The sequence below is a fragment of the Papaver somniferum genome, chromosome 4, assembly GCF_003573695.1.
Source record: "Papaver somniferum cultivar HN1 chromosome 4, ASM357369v1, whole genome shotgun sequence".
Classification (NCBI taxonomy): Eukaryota; Viridiplantae; Streptophyta; class Magnoliopsida; order Ranunculales; family Papaveraceae; genus Papaver; species Papaver somniferum.
The window spans coordinates 24,895,906-24,918,608 of record NC_039361.1 but is presented as its reverse complement, the minus strand read 5'-3'; the positions used below and the strand labels follow the sequence as shown (position 1 = coordinate 24,918,608).

Genomic DNA, 22,703 nt, shown 5'->3' with positions numbered 1-22,703 from the left:
ATTAGAGCCGTGATTGCTATTGCTTCCAAAAAAGGTTGGTTACTATATCAACTTGATGTGAAATCATCGTTTTTTGAATGGAGAACTCGAAGAAGAGGTCTATGTAGAACAACCATAAGGTTTTGTGATTAAAGGGGAACAAGAAAAGGTATACAAGTTGAAGAAAGCTTTGTATGGCCTCAAGCAAGCACCAAAAGCTTGGTATAGTGAGATAGATGGGTACTTTAAAGTGCAAAATTTCAGCAAAAGCAAGAGCGAACCTACATTATATGTGAAGACTCGAGGTACATCTATTCTCGTTGTTGCTTTGTATGTTGATTTCATCTTTGTTAGTAGTTGGATTGGGTTTTCTTTTGGATTTATGAGGAAAAATATTTCTATGGTTTCGTATTTGGAGTAAAAGAAATTACTAAAGGAAAATGAAAAATTGTCAAAGTCCATTTGAACTGACCAATTAAGGCGTGAAATTTAACTAATTGGGTATCTAATGATCCAAAGAATGTGTAAGACAACTTGAAAACCAACAAGAAGATTTTTCTCTCTTGAAGAACAATGACTATAGTTAAGAAAAAGATGGAAAATAAAGGATGAGAGAGATTTGTATTTTATGGAAGTCTACGTATTTTACGGGAATTATGTCAGAGAATATGGTCAAAATGGTTTCTGACCAATAAATTCTTCCAATAAGAAAGGTGGAATGTGCACCCCGGTTTTAGAGGGGTGCACAAATTTGCACTCCCAAAAACGCACATACATATATACTATTATATGCTGAATATGGAAGTTGTATCATCAAAACCAATTCTTTAAGAATATCAGCTCGATCAAATTTTGTCACTCCATCTTTCAAAAAAAAAAAAAAGATTTGTCACTCCGTATGGAATTAAGGTTAGCAGAGACAGGAATTTCTCTCCTTGAATTGGCAGTGCAGCTGACAATTCATGCTGGAACAATAAAATTATTAACACTACCATAATTGATGAAGCGTGAGTGAGAGGGTCAAGACTGGACATGGTCCTTTCATTTTAACTTGAAAAACCTGAACTGTGAGGTAGAGGCAGAATTTGATGACTGAAGTAAGATAGACGCAAGTGTTTGTGCGGGAGAGGCAAGGAAATACACCACAAGCCCAAGCACAGCTAGAGAAAGTCATATATGAATCATTATGGTCTTCCAAAGTGTTGGATTTCCATGAAATGTGCTAGCTCAATGGTTCCACGATAGGTTGGAACACCAATTTTCTAATTGCATGTTCCCTGAAACATACTCTAAGAAATTTCCAGAGCGCGGCATGGCACAACTTTTGAACCATTGTGGAAAATATATATTGCGCACACGCCATACTTTGGGTTATAAAACAAATGTTGGTCGGTAATAACGACAGATTGTGAGTCAGAGTCACGGAGACGTGGCTGGGTCCAAACACGGAATAATTCTATGTAAAATTCATAATTTCGATTTGTTTTCTTAAAAAATATAATGTAAAAATAAAATAAAATCGGCAATCCATTTTTTTTATCGATAAAAGATTTGTTATTGGCATGTTTCGGACCAAGGTCACTACTATCACCGCCAATAACTTACAATGGCATCCACAAATTACATATCAATATGCACAGTAAATATAAATATATATCTAACATATATTAATATTATTAGTATTGTGTTTATTTGATATAAATATATTAATATTTGACATTTTCTTTGATGCGGTATTAATATTTAACATGTCGTTCTATATATAAATATATTAATTAACGAGGATCCAGTTCTGTAACAGATACCTCATTTGCGCTCCACAGTAGTCCACACCTCATTTACACTTTCCGCCTCTTCTACAGCTTGATCGGACAAAAAATAAGCAGGTTGTGTAGGTGGTGGCAAGATCATGGAGCTGCTATTAAGCATCAAGATGACCGAGGCCATGGTAGGTCTATCAATGATACTATCTTGAACACATAAAAGGGAAATGTGGATACACCTCATTACTTCGTTTCTCGAGTAATTCTGTTTGAAACTTGAATCTAATAGTTCTAAAGCTGATCCTTCCTGCCAATGCCTCCATGTCTGCAATAATACATAGATGATTTGTCATTTGATTTGTTTTTATATTATATATTTTTCTTAAGCCTGAATAGGATGTTCTTGGCAGAGAAAATCTCACTAAAAAAACAAAATTCACTCACATAAGTTAGAAGATCTTGGGAATCTCCTGTGGGCGGTACATAACGACTTGTGATCTTTTTTCCGCTAAGAATCTCCAGAACCAGGACACCGAAACTAAAAACGTCTGCTTTTACGTAGAAACGTCCATGATGTAGGTACTCAGGAGCCATATATCCACTGTGATTATCAAATCTAATGTTAGTGTGCATGACATATAGTCCAGTTAAGAAGAATGAATTTATTTATGAATTTCAAGTTGTTGGTCATATATAACGAATATATATGTAAATTGAACAAATCAAATGCGGAAACGGGTTATTAGTTCGTACCTTGTAATCGTTCCAAATGAGGATGACGTCGAACCAACGGATCACTTGCGTTTCACGTTCGTGAACTTCCAAACTCGGCGGTGAGTAGGTGCCACAAAATTGAGCACAAACTGTATTTCCACAAACTAAATACCGCATAGAACTTCAATTTTCTCTCTAAAAGACACTAAGAGATTTGGGTGTTCTTCACAACTAATGTTTGAATACTAGAAGACTTGCTCACTAACTTGAGTCCTCACATAGAACTCTCTAGCTTAATCTCCATACTTGGTTTATCTCTAGCTAAACTCACTAATATTGAGTTGTAGTATTTTTCTACTTCTTATTCTTGTTTCAACAAATGAAACTAGAAGCCTATTTATACTCAAACTTCAAGTATCATCTCTTGGCAAGTGTCAAGGAAGAAGCAAACACTTGGAGCAAGTTCTAACACTCTTTTAGCATGGAGTAAACACATGGAGTAAGTGATCAAACACTTGTTAGCTTCATGCAAATACATGGTGGCAAAAAAACAAGACACATGTTTCACCATGGCTTGGTTAGTTGGAGAAGGATTTTCCCTTTGATAAAGTCAAGCATATGACTTTACTCATCCACCCAAGATGGACTTTTGGCATGCACATACACAATGGGTGCCCATATTTCCAACATCTCCCACTCACACATAGTGTGTGTAACGCCAGCGTGCTTCCCAATCAAAGTCCTAAGAGAAAAATGTTCATATTAGTAAATAGTTTTTGCAACCTCCGAGATACCTTAATTTTGGAAGCTCCATACTAGAACCTCATTACGAGTCAGCATGGATACATCAACCCTTCACAAAGAATGTTCGTATCTCATTACTTCGGATAATTTGACTACACCTGACAGAATACTCTTAATCCCTCTAGCAAGCAGTATTGCACCCATGTACATTTTGTCAATTGTACTCATGATTTTCGACAGACGAAAATTGCTGGCCATCTATGAGTCACAATTCATGCTGTATCATCAAATTTTCTTCCAAGAAATTTATATCGTTCCAATTCAACTTAACAGCTTTCCTAGACATGTATCATCATACGGGAAGTTGCATCGTATTAGAAAACATGCTAAAGTAGCATCATTAAGTATCCTCTTCATGACATAAACTCAAGTCAAAGGGGTAAATGAATTGGATATTAATCCAATGGCTCACACAGCAATGAAGCAGGGAATCATTCATCGCTCTCATAATCGGTCGACTTAGCACATACATCACAAAGTGTATGCTATGGCGTTTCTCCAACTCAAATGGGCATGTCCATCATAAAAAGCATACGCCATACAGATCTTAGTCTAGTCGCCATTTAAGCGCCTAACTTGACTTTCTGTTCCAACAGTCATTCACATAGTAACTGTTCAGAAAATCACATCTGGCTGTATAACAAGCTTCATTAACTGGTGGTTACATTTAATGATCGATCTCTTTGTAAGATCTCATCTTAAACATATTAAGGCGACTTCTAGTTGTATAGAAAAGTTTGCCATTAAAAGCACGTGGTTTTCCGAAAAACATATATTCCGGAAAACGTATCTTCTTTGTCTCATCTTGCTCGCTATTCTAAGCGCCAAGGCGAATCATCTGTGTGAGTAGGCCGATTCTTTCCTGCTGACAACTTTAATATCCGTGTACATATCAAAAGTATATGATTTCTATAAAAACATATTCATTTAAGAAAGCATTAATACTTATAATAATAATGTCATTATCACATGTTCTACATATCAAATCCTGTTTAATCCCATGTTCTCTACGTGATATTGAAAAAACAATTTTCGGAATGGGCTTAGTCAAAGGGTCATCCAACATTCTATTTGTGGATATATGTCTAAGAACAACCTTTCTTCGTGCAACCATATCGCGTATAAAGTGGAATCTCCTACCAATGTGTTTGGTTTTTCCATGGTATTTAAGATCTTTCACATATGCTAGAGCTGATGTGCTATCACTGTGAAGCAACACCGCTTCTTTTGCGTGTTCCGAGACACCGAGTCTCTTAAGAAATCTCCTCAACCAGACAGCTTCTTGGACGGCTGCCGCAAGTGCAACATACTCTTCTTCCATTGTAGACAGAGCAATACACTTTTGTTTCTGACTACACCAAGTGATTGCACTACCTCCAAGTTTAAAAACGTATCCTGAAGTGGATTTAAACTCATCTCTATCGTTGCTCCAATCGGCATCGCTAAATCCTCTGAGTCTAATGTCTTCACTATGGTAACAAATAGAGAGATTAGCAGTCCTTTTAAGATAACGAAATATCCTTTTAACTGCTTTCCAATGATCTGGTCCAGGGTTACTTTGGTAACGACTTACCATCCCTACTGAAAAACTGATGGCGGGTCTAGTACACAACATAGCGTACATAAGACTCCCAACCGCAGATGCACATGGTACATTGGACATGTATTTCTTTTCTTCTTCATTCTTAGGGCATTGGTCGTTACTTAGGACACATGTTTTTTCCATAGGAGTGTCAATGGGTTCGCAATCATGCATTCGAAAGCGCTCAAGTATCTTTTTTATGTAAGTCTCTTGAGACAAACTAAGAGTCTTTATTGAGCGGTCTCGCGTGATCTTAACACCTAATACATAATTAGCTTCACCATGTCCGTCATTTCAAAATTAGAGGACAGCCACTTCTTAGTGGAGACAATTCCTTCTAGATCATTACCCGCTAATAGAATGTCATCGACATATAAGGCTAGGATAAGAATGCTTTCCTGGGATCGTTTTATGTACACACAATGGTCTTCCTCAATCATTTCATAACCAGCAGAGGTGATAGATTGATGGAAACGCATATACCATTGTCTAGACGATTTTTTAAGGCCATAAATGGAACGTTTGAGACGGCAAACTTTGTTCTCTTGTCCTTTGACCTCAAAACCCATTGGTTGAGACATGTAAATCTCTTCGTCTAGTTCCCCGTTAAGGAATGCAGTTTTAACATCCATATGGAACAATTCTAAATCCAAATATGCAACAATAGCAAGGACGAGGCGAATTGAGGAAAACCTTACCACAGGAGAGAAGGTTTCCTCATAGTCAATACCCTCTTGTTGAGTATATCTTTTTTCCACTAGACGAGCTTTGTAGTTTTCGATTGAACCATCCGCCTTGCGTTTAATTTTAAAGGCCCATTTGTTTCCAATGGCCTTTCTCCCAGGTGGAAGATCAACCAACTCCAAAACGTCATTCTTATCCATTGATTTAATTTCATCTTGCATTTCAAAAATCCATTTATTGCAATTAACTGAAGAGATGGCTTCTCTAAAAGAAGTAGGCTCATCTTCAATAATTGCAGCATACATTAATGTTTCCCCTTCAATCTCAAAGTGACGACGGGGTTGATTAAGATTTTTGATGGGGTTGTAGTAAATAGGATTCGTTTCAGACTTGTGAAGGAAATGGAATTTTTAGATTTAATAAAAAAAAATATATACAAAAAATATTAACAATGGGCGAGAGGTACTGGGACTAAGGATTTGGCCGAATTCACTACACAGGGTTCATTCATATATTCTTTGACAATTTAAAACTCAATAAAATTAACATGGACTCTGATTTTGCCAAGATAGATTCTCAAAACATCGATTGTAAGTCCTAAGCATGATGTATCAAAACACCTAAGCTAAGCATACATCATCAAATTAAATAACAACCAATTAATTCAAATCATATTTCAATTTTAAATTAATGCAAAAGTCATAAGAAAGAATAAAATAAATTTACCCGTGTATGAAATTCACCCTCCTCCGTCGTCCCACTGTTGGGTTTAGCTCATCATGATAAAAACATGCTCCAAATATTTATTTATTGCTCAAATGGTGTTTACAATGAAGAGAAGAAGAGAAAATGGTGTAAACAACTAATGTGCGACCCACAGGAAGTGTCACAAAAGAACGATAAAAGAGAAGTGCTATTGTCGCTGTGGTTCTAAGACCCATACCTACGACCCACACCTGTGAGTCTGTTTCACTGTTGATAAACGACTGTCCCTGCGAGTCTGTTCTTCGTGTTCTTGGTGTTCTTCATCATCAGTAGGAGCAGAAACAGAGTTTCATCAACTCTTAATTTCTCGCTCCTGAGCTCTCCTATCGACCCCAAACTCTCGACACCCCTTCTAGGACACCCAGGGAACCTATTTATACCCAACATCGACAAGAAATCACGCTCATTAATTCTCCATGATCCTCCATTACTCGGTGTTAAAAGAAAATATTTTCCGAATATTTTCTTCCCTGAAATGATTCTCCACGCGTAAACAGATTCTGATACTCCCTTATTTAGCTTTTACACGCATCTTCAATGACTAAGTGTCATCCAAACACGAGCAGCACACATCAAACTTGCTGAAAATCCGTCAATATCATTTTCAAACCCGTGTTTCCCTGATTTCTTCCACGTGATTATCCAGCCAAATTCAGTCGAAACAATCACCCATACCAGCTCTGTTATGATATATTACATCTTTCCACAAAGTTTCAGCGATTGAATCGCACAAAATCACGTCCAAATGCAATCGAGAAAATCTGCCAGTGAAGGGCAAATATTTCCCGCCAATATTTTTTTGAATTTGTGAAGAAGGTCACCCATTATCCAGTGGTCGCCCCCTAATCCGTTGCTGGAGTCCGAATAACACATGTCCCTTGGGGTGCCTTTAGTAATTTTTCTGGGGTGTTTCCAACACTTTTTCTGGGTTCCTCCGGTGCATTTCTGGGGTGTTTTTAGTATTCTATCCTAGGGTGTAAAACACCACTTTTCGAGCCAATTTCGTCGCAAGAGCTTATTTTTCCAAAAACATCTACAAAAATATAAAATAACACAATAAGTATTTAATCGAGTCTAACAATACAGAACATTGAGAACATAATAGACACATAAATGCGTCTATCAAATACCCCCAAACTTATTATTTGCTAGTCCTCGAGCAAAATTTATTTTTGAAAAGTGACTGAGTTAATCTCGGGTGGGTTTATCAGAGGTGTACCCACAAAAAACCATTAACTCCAAAACCTAGCTATCTACGCAGAACCTTGGAAGGCACTAAAGAATCTCCTTGGCTGGCATACAAACATTGACTATAGGAGGAAGTACCCTGATGCGAAATTCCAAAATTCATATATAAGTGACAGAGCTCTACTCAGATAGTTTCACTATGGACATCATAACCGGAGTCAACACTAATCACATAGATATATAATGATATGGATATAGAAAAACATAGATGGTTTTGATGTTTACTAGGTGAACGGTGTTTCCCATATCTGTCTGAAGGCCACTACTAGGATGAACCTATCCTAATGTACTGAGATACCGGTCTGACTAATATCAACACACTGGCATATATAAGGGAACCAATGATTGATTATATAGAACATTTTTTTTTTATTAACAGCATGAATAGATCTTTTGGATCCAAGCGCATGCTTCTTGTCAGCAGATTACATGATAGTTCCCACGGGTCCTACATTCCACGCTTGCTTAGGCGACGGAGACAGGGAGAACACACAAATATTGCTATCCAAGTGTTAATGTTTATTCCGATTGGTCTAATTGGTATGGTCTTTTTTTTTTTTTTTTGTATCTCAATCACTCTATTCCACCCTATCAGTGGTAACAACTTGAATCGTGGGCCCCACCTACTCTCTTAGAGAAACATAGTTTAAAAACAAAACAGAATAAGAATAGAAGTGAAAAGGACTCAACGAGATATGGTGAAACTATCATGTTATTACTAACACCTGAGCTCTGTGCTTTTATGAATAGACTCTTTCGATGTTTCCATCTAATCAGATTGGTTCCTCAACTCCTATAACCAAGATGTTCCCATCCACTTAGATTGGTTAGTGCCAACCTTAATAAGCATAAATTTCTAGGATCTGGAGTTTATTTATTTATTCTGTAACTGAAAAGTTTCTCCCATACCCCCAAACTTAAATCTAACATTTTCCTCAATGTTCTAAAGATAAAATTAAAAGCATGAACAAGGAGAGAAATTGTTACTATTTGAAGCAAAAGAGTTAAGGAAAGATATTACCGTGTTGCATGAGATTGGGTTACCTCCCAAGAAGCGCTAAGTTTAAAGTCTTCAGCCAGACATCAGAAGGAATTAGTCATCTCATAGAATCAAAAATTAACAGTCGAAATAATTGTGGGTCTTCAAAACCAAAAAGAGCTGACCAAAGGAAACTACAATAACCCAAGAAAGTGAACAAGGATAGCATGCCCTTATCTAGTTTCCTGATTAAGATATTTATATCTAATTGTGGTTCAGGTTCAGGTTCTATGAAAGGGTCTAAATAAAATATTTTCATTGGTTGCGTTTCTTCATAGGTGGGATCCGAATCATTAGGTCCTAGAGTCTGGAAAAACTCAAATAAGAACTTAGAAGCACAAAACAATAACCTAAATAATTGAGGATCCTCTAAGTCAATCAGGTTTGACTTACATAACTGACCACAATGAGAGTAGTGGTCATTCTTAAGAAAATGTGTCGATTCTATCAACCTAAAGTACTTAGGCTTAGTCTCAGAACTTAATAAGTGACACATTTGAAATTTATACGTTCCCACAATTGGAAGCAAACTATTTGGTGGGAAACAAATTCAATCTTGGTATTATTTCCTGGGAAAACCACATCAACCAGAGGATGGGTTTCTAATGACTGAACTTCTTCCTAGACATCATTAGGTTCGGGAAAACGAGTATGAAGGTAATCTTGTAAAATGGTCGAGGAAGAGATATCAAGTCCAAAATGAGGGATCTTTGTAAGAGCTAAAGGTATGGCACAAGGAGAATGATAATCACTCCCAAACTTAGATTTTTGGGTATCTCTAGATAGACTAGTTATAATTTCCTTAATTTCTAGATCATTGGAATCCTGAAAATAGTCAATTGCTCCTTCGAGGTTATATTCAAGCGACGCATCCTTTCTCATATTTAATAGCTCTACGAGTTCATTTTCTTCGTCTAAGACTATTGTTTCTAAGTCGCTAGACTCTAAAACAGCATTTTCGGAATAAATCCGTTCCTCTAAAGTATTATTGGCTTCGTAATCAAAAGGAAAAACTACATCGTCTAAAACGGTGGTATCCATAATCAAATCCTCGTCCTTTTGAATAGGTGAATAATCATAAAAATTATTTGGATTTGAACTATAATTATTATAAAGCTCAATTGCATTAATAGATTCCTAATCATTATGCCTACACATTTCAGATTCTTCATTACTACTATCCTCATCATAATAGTACGAAGATGATTGAACCTTATCTAAATAAGTAGTGTCTTTTATTCTAACCTCGTCCTCTAAATTAGGAAAATATTCACTATTGATATCAAGGGTAGAATTAGAAACACTATTTTGGAAATTTAGATCATTTCGAGCAGCATTAACTAACTGTTCATTTTCTGCCTCTAGACGTGCCTGAATTTTCACTGAGCATAACACTTATACGTTCACTACTCTCGTTTATCATCTCAGAATACCGTGTACACTCTTCTTTTAAACTATTCACTGCAACTAAACGTTTATACGTCCTTTTAATCCGTTGTTGGGTCTCTTCTAGAGAAGGAACAGGTTCAGAAATATCATAATCAGGACTAGTTTTTAAGTAATTTTCCAAAAACGCGTAACTAGTACTATAATGTTCCTGATTTTATTGCTCGTAAGACCAATTCGCGTGTGGATAGTAATTGGGCTCACAATGGTATGAACCATAACCTTGAAAAGGATGGCGTTCCCAACCACTATTCCCAACATGGTCATAGAAAGGATGATGTCCATATTCAAATTCAGGTCGATAATCATTGTATTGGCTTCTATCATACCAGTTCGACATTTTTAATTGCAAGGGAATTCTACACAATCACAAACAAGGCTGAATCGACAAAATCAAACCTATAAAATCTAGCCAACAACAAGCATGATGGCTCCACTTAGATTGTTTCTAGACCAGCTTCTAATCCTTCGAAAGGGAATTCGTCACAATTTAAGAAAACCCCTCTGGAATCAATCCGATTCAAAGTAAGTTGAATTGAGGCGAGGGAAGCTAAGTGGAGCTTTGATACCCAAGGCCTCACCGCTATCACAAGGCGGCGCAATCACGCATTCAACTCACAGAAACCATCATGAACTTCGAAGTATGCTAAAAGAGTAACCAATATTTTTCGAACGACTTTCCTACTAAGCTCGTTACCCTATAGGTCTCATTCTAGTCAAAATTTTAAGCTTAGGTTCGCGTTTGGTTTCGTTTTCCTAAAGCGGGAAAGAAGGAAACGGTGATGAAATCCGAGTCCTTATCTTAATTTGGCCAGTCCTTGCCCTTTACTAGGAAATTAAAACAATCGTATTCAAATCCTCAGCATATATTCACCTTAAGGCATACAATAAACCCGCTGACAGGGGATTCGCGGGTGTTTCGAAAGCTTACCTCTCGTACCAGACGGGCGCAGAACCGCTGAAGTCGACTCGGGCCACGACTCCTATGTCATGTGCGAACCCGAGGGGCCGAGACGATATTGTAATCGTCGTCATTCCCTGTAAACTGTTTTATATTTAATGTACCCTTCCTTAGGGTTTAAAAAAAATAAATAATTGTCCAAGTCCAAAGTCCAAATAAAGTGCAAAAGAAAAGAAAAAAAAATAATAATAATTACAAAAAATGGAAGGTCTCTAAAAAAATAATAAATAAATAAATTCTCTCTCTCTCTCTTTTTTTTAATTTTCTTCTTTTGCTCTTTTTTTTTTTTTGCTTTGTCTTTTTCCTTCTCTTTTAGCTTTAAGCTTTGATTCCAAGTCTTTAGTATCCAACTTCAAACCTGTAATACAAAGACACACCCAAAGAAACGTAAAAAGAACAAATGAAATAAAAAAAAACCTAAAAATTCTACCTAAGCACAAATCCGCGTCGGCGGCGCCAAAATGATTAAGATTTTTGATGGGGTTGTAGTAAATAAGATTCGTTTCAGACTTGTGAAGGAAATGGAATTTTTAGATTTAATAAAAAAATATATACAAAAAATATTAACAATGGGCGAGAGGTACTGGGACTAAGGATTTGGCTGAATTCACTACACAGGGTTCATTCATATGTTCTTTGACAATTTAAAACTCAATAAAATTAACATGGACTCTGATTTTGCCAAGATAGATTCTCAAAACATCGATTGTAAGTCCTAAGCATGATGTATCAAAACACCCAAGCTAAGCATACATCATCAAATTATATAACAACCAATTAATTCAAATCATATTTCAATTTTAAATTAATGCAAAAGTCATAAGAAAGAATAAAATAAATTTACCCGTGTATGAAATTCACCCTCCTCCGTCGTCCCATTGTTGGGTTTAGATCATCATGATAAAAACACGCTCAAAATATTTATTTATTGCTCAAATGGTGTTTACAATGAAGAGAAGAAGAGAAAATGGTGTAAACAGCTAATGTGCGACCCACAGGAAGCGTCACAAAAGAACGATAAAAGAGAAGTGCTATTGTCGCTGTGGTTCTAAGACCCACACATGTGAGTCTGTTTCACTGTTGATAAACGACTGTCCCTGCGAGTCTGTTCTTCGTGTTCTTGGTGTTCTTCATCATCAGCAGGAGCAGAAACAGAGTTTCATCAACTCTTGATTTCTCGCTCCTGAGCTCTCCATTCGACCCCAAACTCTCGACACCCCTTCTAGGACACCCAGGGAACCTATTTATACCCAACAGCGACAAGAAATCACGCTCATTAACTCTCCATGAGCCTCCATTACTCGGTGTTAAAAGAAAATATTTTCCGAATATTTTCTTCCCTGAAATGATTCTCCACGCGTAAACAGATTCTGATACTCCCTTATTTAGCTTCTACACGCATCTTCAATGACTAAGTGTCATCCAAACACGAGCAACACACATCAAACTTGCTGAAAATCCGTCAATATCATTTTCAAACCCGTGTTGCCTTAATTTCTTCCACGTGATTATTCATCCAAATTCAGTCGAAACAACCACCCACACCAGCTCTGTTATGATATATTACATCTTTCCACAAAGTTTCAGCGATTGAATCGGACAAAATCATGTCCAAATGCAATCGAGAAAATATGCCAGTGAAGAGCAAATATTTTCCCGCCAAAATATTTTTTTGAATTTGTGAAGTTTGTCACCCCTTATCCAATGGTCGCCCCCTTATCCGTTGCTGGAGTCTGAATTACACATTCCCTTGGGTGCCTTTAGTAATTTTTCTGGGGTGTTTCCAACACTTTTTCTGGGTTCCTCCGGTGCATTTCTGGGGTGTTTTTAGTACTCTATCCTAGGGTGTAAAACACCACTTTTCGAGCCAATTTCGCCGCAAGAGCTTATTTTTCCAAAAACATGTACAAAAATATAAAATAACACAATAAGTATTTAATCGAGTCTAACAATACAGAACATTGAGAACAAAATAGACACATAAATGCGTCTATCAGGGGTACTTTTCCACGCTCACTTCTGCGTGGTTCAAAAACTCGTGTCTCTAGCGGTTCACTCCCACTAGGATGTAGACCACTCCCACTATCTTCAGCGATTATAGGTTGAGAAACTAATTCTCTACCTTCGCTCGAAGATGGTAAGTTATCTTCACTCTCTTCTATTTCAAAGAGTTCCAAGTTTTTGTTAATGTCACTAATTCGAGGAAAATCATTTTCAATGAAAACAATATCTCTGGACTCTATCTCAGTCATCCCTCCACTTGGATGTTCACCATACATCACATATCCTTTTGAGAAATCATAATATCTTATAAATACAAGCTTTCTTGCTCTAGGACCTAGCTTTCCATACACATGAGAAGTGTTGTGAACATAACCAGCTGAACCCCATGGGCGCAAATTACCTAAATTAAGTTTTTCGCCTTTCCAAAGTTCATATGGCGTAGAAGAAACCGATTGAGTTTGGAAACAGTTCAAAATGTAGGCCGCCGTCATAATAGCATCCCTCCAGAAAGATATTGGGAGGTTGGATTGTGCCATCATTGATCTAACCATATCTAATAATGTCATATTCCTTCTCTCTGCAACACCATTTTGTTGCGGAGTATTTGGAATAGTAAGATGTCTAGTTATTTCCTTAGTCTTACAAAATTCCCTGAACATATCGGATAAATATTCGCGTCCACGGTCAGTACGGAGAGTCTTCAAACTCTTCCCAGTTTGATTCTCAACTTCTGTAACAAAGCGCTTGAAACAATCCAAGGCTTCGTAGCGGTGAGCAATCAAATATACATAACCAAATCGCGTATAATCATCAATAAATGTGAGAAAATAAGAATAACCATGTCTAGCTTTAATATTCATAGGTCCACAAATATCAGAATGTACCAGCTCAAGAGGTTGAGCAGCACGTTTAGCCTTACCAAAAGGTTTTCTACAAGCTTTTCCTTCTAGACAAGGTTCACATACGGGTAAGGAAACTTTAGAGAGTGAGCCAAGATGGCCTTCTCGAGCTAACCGAGTCATCTTATCTTGCCTGATATGTCCTAGTCTAGCATGCCAAGTCACACAGTCAATAACACTACTACTACTAGCATCAGACACTAAAGTCTCAGAAGAAATAGAATTAAACAAGTCTAATTTAAAGAAATTATTACATAAATAACCATGTACAAAAAAAGTACCATAAAAGAAGATGTACAACCTACCGTCTTCTATTTTAAAAGAGTACCCTAAATTAAGAAGAGAAATAACTGAAAGTAGATTATGATGGATTCTTGGTACGTATAACACATCGTGAAGTGTTAAAATGCGTCCAGAGCGCATAGAGAGCTGATATGTGCCAATTCCCATAGAATCCTCACATGTGACATTGCCCATATAAACTCTATATGTACCATGTGAAATACGTCGATAATCTACGAACCCCGCTCGATCTCGAGCTACATGTTTTGTTGCTCCCGTATCTACAATCCATTCAGGGAGAGAGTGAGCAACCATGCCATGTGAACACACAGATTTGTAAACAGAGTTAAATGAACAAGGTACCTTTTTCGGCTCAGTGCACTCACGGCCAAAGTGTCCTTTGTTTCCACAGTTATAGCATTTCATCTTAGATTTGTCTCTTTTTCCAGCACGCTTTCCACGACGGCGCTTAGCTGGTTTTTATGCCTTTTCAGCATCCCTTTGGCTATTGTTCTTGCGCTTCCCTTGTGGTTTGCGATCACCTTGAGCATACAAGGTAGCCACACGTGTCGCCTCTTGGCGCTCAGATTCAAGCTCAATGTGTCGAGAGATGTCAGAGAAATTCTTGATGCTTTCATTATGAGTCAGAATTTGCTTCATATGCACCCAAGAATCAGGCAATGACCTTATCACAGCAAAAACTTGTTGTTCATCACTTAGAACATTCCAAGCAGATTTCAACTCACGAATCATTGACGACATCCTTCTTAGATGTTATTTCATTGAATGCTTGGGATCCTTTTGGTAGACCTCAAATTTCATCACTAAGCTGCGAAGTCTAGTGGTGGACGTACCACCAAAGTCAAATTTTAGCTGGTCCCACATTTGCTTGGCAGTAGGAAAATCCTCATATTCTCCAATAAGATCATTGTGCATGCTACTCAACATAGTGTGGCGTGCACTACGATCTTTCTTAACCCAAGTTTCGTAGGCTTCAAGATCACGACGATGTTGGGCAGTATGACCCTCTGCGGGTCGGACCATTTCATTTGTTAGGAGTTTCATTTTTCCTCCTTCATCCAACAAGTATCGGATTTTTCTATGCCACACATCATAGTTCTTCCCATCAAGTTTGTCACCCTTATTGAGATCAACAATCACATTGTTGCTAGCCATTTCTACACGTTTGTTGCACAAAGTTGGACATTATTATTATGTGTACACTCACTATATTGTCTCAAAATCTAATTGATAAAATCATATCTACACACAAATTCGAGATCGAAAGTTTCGCTAGGCTCATAATCATCACCCAAATATGCATTTTAATATAACCCCTATCAATTAATTTGGACTAATAAATATTGGTAAAGCACATAACTTAAGCCAATAAAACCACTTAAAATCAACCAACATATGATGATTAGTCATCTATCAACAAAGATAAATAAGCTACATAGTACATCATGTGAAAAACGGACACGAAATCAGGAGTTTCTTACTACTAATTTTCAAAATATCTCGCTCACGAATTATTTTCAACTAACGAAAATAAAGCAAAAATATGCACTGTTTCGGAAACATATATTATTGAATTATTTTCAACTAATGAAAATAAATCAAGTAAATTATTTTTCAACTAATGAAAAATAAAATAAAAATATGCCCCGTTTCAGAAGAAAAAAATTCCACTTTTAGATTTTTCTAAAATTCTGAAAATACACAGAGTAATATATATTTTCGCAAACACATACACTAAGTATTTTTGATGAGCAAGACACTAATGATATTAAATTATACAACATGATTCAACAAATTAATCATATTAAAAAAAAATTAATATCATGCATGTTGTATTTATATGAAATTAATTAAATCAACCACAAAGGTGATGATTCCACATAATTAATTTAAGGTCGTAGTCCTTTCGGACAGAGGCCGTTTAGTCCATGATCCATTGGATGGTCGGTGTGAGGCCAGAAATTGGAACACATTGAACCACAAAGGTGATGGCTCCATATAATTAATTTTAGGTCATAGTCCTAGGGGTGTCAATTTTACCCGGCACCCCATGACCCAGTACCAACCGCCCTGTCCCATGGAAGCCCATGGTTTCCCGAAGCCCTTTAAAGGCTATCCCGGCCCATCCCAGTTAAATAACAGGACGGGAACATGCCATGAGTTAAAAAGTCTTGCCCGACCCTGTACTCGTCATGTTAGCCCGTCAACGTTATCCATCATGTTTGCGCATTTAATCTACCTATTTACCCGACCTAATTGCCCCTTTCCTCTTTCATTATATGTTTTAATATACTTGATACATCATCCTTCCCTATCTTTCTGCATATAATTCATTTCGCTGATTATGGAGAAAAAAATATAGGGTTTCTTCTTGAAAAATGATCCAATCTTGGAATAATTATAGGCCATCTTGTTTTAAATGGACAACCACACAAGTAGAAGAAGACAGACGTATGCATATCAATTTTTTGAATCACTATAAGATATTTCCTTTTAAATTTTATTGTTTTAGTTTTGATTTGGATGTTTTGGATATTGAACATCATGTTATTGGCTCTGTCAGGAAGTGTTTATTTATTTAGGTATCAAACAGTGAGTAAAATCTGTTGCATATTCTTTTTTGTGAAAATTTTCGAGGAACCCAAGTATGATCCCTTTCTCTTCCAGAAATCCATCATTAAGATTGTATATATGTGTAGCCCAAAATACTAAATCTACCGTTAAGATTAACAATTACGATTAAATTTGGATTCTCACATTTTATACAGTACTAAATTAACTTTTATGATTACATATTACTAAAAAATAAATAATTCCATTTAATCGGTCAACATATTCTTTTAACAAATATATTGGTATAATTATTTTCCACAATTTCCGGTCGATCTAAAATTTCACGGATCTAAAATTTCACGTTTCACTTTTTCTCTCCGAGAGTCACTCTCTTTCTATCTCAAAGTCTCCTCCGTAGTGAGTAAATTTTCACTCTCTCTCTCTATCTTAAGGTTTCCTCCACTGAGTAAAAATCATCAAATCCAGTTCAAGAAGTCATCCTTCTTTCTCCGTGTCCCTACAGAAGAACCTAGAAAATCGATGAAAAATAATCGTCTCTCTAATCAACAAAACTGTAATATCCAAGGGTTGGACGTTCAAGAAGAAGGTTATATCAAGAGAATCGAGATCGACATGATGGTATTTTGGTTGTAGATGAGATTGTTAAACCCCAAATAAAAAGCTAATAGTTCTAGATCTCGTCAAAAGAAGAAAGAAAAGAAAGTATCCGTCGATTACGTCCGGTCAAAACAAAAAGAACAGTAGATGTAGCCATATTTATACCATGAGGAACAAGTGTGTGAGACATCTTGGAGTTGTAGACGGTTTGATGAGTGTCACTTACCATTAATTTAAGCATAGTGTTTGAGTATAATATATTAGCACTAGAGAACATCTTGGTTTAAATCTATTACCAATTGAAGTTAAAAAAGAAGATCAACAGTTCGGTTTTGTGAGGTTAATACGATCTTGATTTACATATAGAAGCAAACGTGATATATATATATATATATGGAAGCTAACTCATCTTTGTATTGATATGGTTGTGTAACGTATCCACCGTTCCACCTATGTTGCTGGTGAAAATATATACCTTTCATTTTTGAATAAAGAAATCTTTGTTTAAATGAAACTTTGTGTATTCACTCTTGAAACTTTGTGTATTCACTCTTGTTGCAGTTGAAAAAAAATCAGTTTTTTTAGAACTGAAAATCTGTGTTTTCACTCGAAATATTTCTTGGAAAAAATCATTTTTCACCCATATTTCCCGTGAAAAAAGTAATTTTCAGTGATATGAGGTCCGGTGATAATTATGATTTTCACAAAAAACACAGGTGAAAATGTAATTATCATTAAAGATACAAACAATCAGCATTATCACTAAAAATCCGAATTATGTGAAAATTGTAATCATCAACCAAAATTGGAATTACCACTCAAAAATAAAAATTATACTATATTTTTTCAAAATCGGATATTATAAATAAAGAACTAAAATTAGTATATTTTTTGCACGTTTTGAAGATAACCAGTCGATAACTGGTTGTCGGGATTTTCCTAATTTTTCGATTTTTGACTATTTTTAAGGTAGACCAAAAGTGGATAATTACTAGTATAAAAAATAAGATAATTATTCTAATAAAAGGTTAGTATAGTAAAATTAGTAGTTATAAAATTAATTTTGAGTTTCTAATATAGGATATCTTAATGACGGGTTTTTAATATAAGAAAAATCTTATTTAGGCTACAAATATAATTCCCCATTTTTCTTTCTAGTTTGAATATTATATATTCAAGGCCCGACCGGCCCTACCCGCCCTAGCACAAATTATTTAACAGGCTTGGGCAGGCCATGGGTAGTTTATTTTGTATTATAGCTCGGCCCGCTCGGCCTTTTTAATTTGATGGGTAAGAGAAGTTCGTGCCCGCCCTGTCCCGTCCCATTTAATAATTAGACCGAGCTGCCCGGCCCGACCTAACCCAATTTACACCCCTACATAGTCCTTTCAGGGAATGGCCGTTTAGTCCATGGTTCAAAAAATAACGAAAACGCATAAAAGGCTCTGATGCCAATGTTGGTCATATATAACGAATATATATGTAAATTGAATAAATCAAATGCGGAAGCGGGTTATTAGTTCGTACCTTGTAATCGCTCCAAATGAGGATGACGTCAAACCAACGAATCACTTGCGTTTCACGTTCTTGAACCTCCAAACTCGTTGGTGAGAGGTGCCATAAAATTGAGCACAAACTATATTTCCACAAACTAAATACCGTATAAAACTTCAATTTTCTCTCTAAAAGACACTAAGGGATTTGGGTGTTCTTCACAACTAATGTTTGAATACTAGAAGACTTGCTCACTAACTTGAGTGCTCACATAGAATTCTCTAGCTTAATCTCCATACTTGGTTTATCTCTAGCTAAACTCACTAATATTGAGTTGTAGTATTTTTCTACTTCTTATTCTTGTTTCAACAAATGAAACTAGAAGCCTATTTATACTCAAACTTCAAGTATCCTCTCTTGGCAAGTGTCGAGGAAGAACCAAACACTTGGAACAAGTTCTAACACTCTTTTAGCATGGAGTAAGTGATCAAAGACTTGTTAGCTTCATGCAAATACATGGTGGCAAAAAAGCAAGACACATGTTTCACCATGGCTTGGTTAGTTGGAGAAGGATTTTCCCTTTGATAAAGTCAAGCATATGACTTTACTCATCCACCCAAGATGGACTTTGGGCATGCACATACACAATGGGTGCCCATATTTCCAACAGAAGTACTTATAAATTGCCGTGTTCCTGGAACTTTACTTGTATCAGCTTGACTTTGATCTGCCTCAAAAAGCCTCGCCATTCCAAAATCTGAAATTTTTGGAATCATATCTTCGGCTAATAATATGTTGCTAGCTTTAAGATCTCGATGGATTATCCTGAGTAGAGAATCCTCATGAAGATAAAGAAGACCTCTAGCAATTCATTTTAGAATCTCGTATCTTTTTCCCCAATCTAACTGCGTCCGTTTCACAGCATCTATATGCATTTTATATTGAATGAACAAACAAAATCATTAACTTAGGCTACTCATTAAGATACTAATGAGGCATACATTTTTACCAAAAAAATAAATAAGGTATACAAATCGAAAATGATATTGTCGAGACTGTCCTTCATCAACTCGTACATGAGTATTTTTTCTTGTCCATGTAAACAAAACCCTAATAGCCTTACAAGATTCCTATGTTGAAGTTTAGCCAACAATAACACTTCATTCTTAAACTCCTGATAACCTTGACTTGAGTTTGTAGAAAGTCTTTTCACCGCTATTTCTCGTCCATTAGATAACGTACCCTACACATGCCAACAAATTAAGTTAGCATGCATTCAACTCTTAATATAAATTTGAAGTCTTTGCAAGTACTGATATATGCACCTTATAAACAGGGCCAAATCCACCTTGTCCCAACTTATCATCCTCAGAAAAGTTGTTTGTTCCAGTAACAATAACATTAAAGTCGAATTCTGCACATTGAATATCTTGTTGGTCCATCATATCTGACCATATAACACAGTAATAAGGACTTGATAAAAAAAATGATATGGAGTGTGAGAGATTATAGACCATATTGATAAATTGCTAGCTACTTACAAAAATAGTTGTTATTTATTTTATTTCTGTGATGGAATCCGAACCACCAAACTGCAACGGAGGATAATAGTATTGCAATTACCAACGGAATGACAATAATAATAACAAGCTTTGGTGATGATACCTTCCTGTTCGCTACAAGATTACGAAATAAATTATGAATATGATTTATTTTTATCAAAGTGCAACTTTGAAAAACATGCTAATATTTACTTACAATTAGTTGGAGGTAGAGGTGGAGGTGATGCTTGATTTGTATATATATAATTTCCGTAAAAAGAATCATACTCAAATCTGAAAGTACATCTTAGAAAAAGAACTCTTGCCCCTTGTGCATCAGAAGGTAATCTCTCAAGAGTTAATCTAAGACATCTATTACAGAGACTAGGTGTCAAATCTGGTGTACACTGAACCATTGCATAAACTATTATAAATCTTGTGTAATTTACTGAACGGGTAGCATATGAACAAGGACTAATAGATGTATTAGTAACAGCTTCGGCCACTAAGTCATCTAGAAACCTGGTTACCGGTTTAATATATATTACTTGGTCTCCGATTATGTCCTTATCCCAACTGGCTAAAACATCGGATGGTTGTTCACTCAAGATTGCGAAGTAATTCTCATTTGAATACCTTAAAACACATCCGTTAAAGTACATAACAGCTCCCTTTTTATTTGGACATCCGGTGTTTTGCATAACTTCGTCAGTTGCAATCTGAACACACTTTGAACATATAGACATCGCGATATCCTCTCGACAGTGTAACGATCCATAAACAATATTCGGGTTTGCTCCGATTGTAATGTTACGGTAACCGTATCGAGGGATTGTGCTGGTGTTTGTGAATGTAGTCGAGAGAGAAGAGAGTAAGAGATTGAGATTGTCTCGATATGTACTATTGGCTGTGTAACTCGTACCAAGACAGAATTTCCTCATTAAAAGGTTTGGAGTACGTTCTTGAGCTTGTGCAGTTTTTTCTTCAATATAGGATTAAGAAGAAAATAATTCTTATAATGATAATCTTATCAATTCTGGTCACACAGCTCATGAATATATAGAGTCCAATATTACGATAAAGCAAAGATCATATATACCAGGAAACAATATATTATCCTTAAATAAGAATATATATTAACATTTTTATCTGATCATAGTAAGATATGAACATGAAAATGAAGATAATGTGTTTTTTGTTTTTGTCATTAGAACAAATTTTGTACTCCCTCCGTTTCGTTTTTATAGGTCGGTTTGGGATAGCGGCGTGATTAAGGATTTTATCAGTCCGCCGTTTTTTATGTTTTTTTTCCATTTTTTCCCTTACCTAATAAATTCCGCTCTCCAAAATTGAAACCGAGAACAACCAAATTCAAAACTTCTCTCTGAAAATGAAACTGAGAAAACAACTCTTCCAAATTCAAAATTCGTGTGTTTTCTGGATCTGTTGAATTGAATTAAAGATGGGGAAAGGATGAATTAGATTGTTTAAGAGAGTTTAAAGTTGATAAAGAATTCTTATTAACTAAAGAAGAAGTTGAGAAGCGTCGTCAGATTGTTTAAGGGTTTGAATGAATTTGAGAAACATGACGGTCCTTCGATTTGGAGTTTGGTTTTAGATCAGTTTAATGATACTCTAGTTAGGGTTTTACTTGTTGTTGTTGTTGTTGTTATTTCGTTTGTTTTAGCTTGGTATGATGGTGATAAAGGAGAACTGTGTTGACGAATTCCAGCTGATATGAAAGTATTGAATGTGAGTGAAATGGGTTTTGATGAATTGTAGCTGATATGAAAGTATTGAATCTGAGTGAACTGTGTTGATGAATTCCAGCTATTATTCTCAGTGTGTGTCAATGGGGATTCACCCTTTACGTGTTTGATAAAATTACCGAGTGAAATGGGTTTTGACTTGAATCAAATTCCTGAGGATAATCTATCTGAAGGTAATTTCCCATCTTCAATTATAATTCAATCTCCAACTATTAAGGATCAAATCAATATTGTCTCATCGATTTAAACGAATGCTACCCGGAAGAAGAAGAAGAAGAAGAAGAAGAAGAGGAGGAGGAAGAGATACATTGTCCCATTAACACCATCGCAGAACCAGAACCTATTCGCCATGGAAATAAGAAGAAGAATTTAACCTCTAATGTGAAGAGAAGGATTCTTGAAAAATTGATGCAAGGAAGCACAGATGGGAGACTTCTCAAGGGAGTTATCACTGATACTGCCGCTCTGTTTAAAGTTGGTTTTAGAACTGTTTCGAGATTATGGCATGATGCAAAACTGGCTGATGCAAATGGAGAT

At 36.1% G+C, this 22,703-nt stretch overlaps 1 pseudogene; it reads right to left on the bottom strand.

The window, feature by feature from the left end:
• Positions 1–1,785: 1,785 nt before the first annotated feature.
• LOC113272202 lies at positions 1,786–21,338 on the bottom strand (annotated as a pseudogene).
• Positions 21,339–22,703: the final 1,365 nt, after the last annotated feature.